Raw genomic sequence first — 1,825 nt, forward strand, 5'->3', positions numbered from 1 at the left:
GCTGCTGCCACCTAGTGGTCAAATGTGGCGAATCATGGGTTAATTTAGAGATTTATTTATTGAGTTACTGTTTATGAATCATTCTGTTGTGATCCATTTTTCGGTGCGATCCTCGTCCCGCAGTTTTCAAGTTATTTCAGCAAAACGTTCAGTTGTTTCAGGACAATCCTGCTATGACTGTTGGTATTGGTGCAACTTTAGCTTTTTGACATATTTCTCCTTTTCTGCCACTTTTTCCTCATAGAAAATGAAATGAGCTCATTTGACATCTCTCACATCTTTAGATCTGTTTACAGCCTTTTACTGCGCCCTTCACATTTTGTTCTGCTTCAGCTTTTTTCAGCTTCCTTGTGCAAATTTAAACATTTTTTCAGCTAATTTTAGCTGTTTTTTCAGCTGTTTAGTTCTTCTTTCAGATTCTTTCTGCTAACCACATCTTTGTGATTCTTCGAACTTCTTTCTGCTAATTTCAACTTTTTATTCTTCTTTCAGCTTATTTAAGCAATTTTCAGCTATTTCTGCTATTTTAGCTAGCTGTTTTGTGCTAATTTTAAGATTTTCAGCTAAATCCACATTTTTTTGCACTTATTTAAACTTTTTTAAGCCTAATTCAGCAAAAATGTGCTCTCTCCACTTCCTTCCAATTTAAGCTTCTTTCTGCTTATAGCCACTTTTCAGCTGTTTTTTTGTTTGTTGCAAATTTCAGCTTTTTCAGATTATTTCCACTTCGTTGTGCACATTTCTTCTTCTTTCAGCCTAATTGGGCAAACGTGCTCTTTCTGCGTTCTTCTGCTAATTTAAGCTTGGGCTACATTTTTAGCAATTTTTAGCTAATTTCGGCTGTTTTCAGATAAATTCATGGTTTTCATGATAATTTTTTGCTACTTTCAGCCTAATTAACTTATTTATGCTCATTTCATCTCATTATGCTCCTTTCAGCTTTTTTCTGCTAGTTTCATATTTTTCTACTATTTCAGCTACTATTTAACAGTTTTATGCTCATTTTAGCCTTTTTAGCTAATACCACTTTTTTTTTTTTTTTTTTTAGCAAATTTCAGCTCTTTCCGCTTCCTTTTGGTAGTTTGTCTCTTTCTGCCTTTTCAGCTATGTTTCTATTTTTTCTTCTATTTCAGCTTTTTATTTTAGCTAATTTCTTAATGTTTGTGCCCTTTTCTTCTAAATTATACCCAAATTAGCAAAAATGTATTCTTTCTGCTTTAACTGCTAATTTAGGCTCGTTCTTTCATTTCAGCTACAACTGTTCTGCAATATGCATTCACTGTATTTTTGCAGGAAATGCAATTTCTTCAGTTCATTTAGGAAACGCCGTTTCTTGTTTTCTTTATTAGTTGCTAGAAAATTTAATAAAAGCACTCGTTTATTTATTCCCCCAAGAAGGGGGACTTCCTCCCCCCATCTTCAGCCACAATGTCCACATTTCATCCTTGCACAGTTTAGCTCCACTGATACATTAAGTAGCTGAACATTCAGGAAAATGGACAAAACGCTAACACTTGGTGATGCTTTTCTTGTGAACACATGTAGACTTACAAAGTTTTACATAAAAACACAATTTTATAAGGGCGTTTTTCAACAGAAAAATTATCTCCATTAATTTCCCTGACATTCGTAACATTCTGCTGTTTTTCTTTTTATATATACATTTAGATTTTTATTCAAGATATTTTCCTCCAGCTCTAGTTTTGCATCTACTTCAGTTAAAAATATTTATTTTTCTCTTTACAGGACTGTGATTAATATTTTCTATATGTAAAAGTCCCAAACAGACACAGTTTTTACAGAGTATATATATACATACATACAT

Source organism: Nematolebias whitei, chromosome 12 (assembly GCF_014905685.2).
Source record: "Nematolebias whitei isolate Nwh7 chromosome 12, NemWhi1, whole genome shotgun sequence".
NCBI lineage: Eukaryota > Metazoa > Chordata > Actinopteri > Cyprinodontiformes > Rivulidae > Nematolebias > Nematolebias whitei.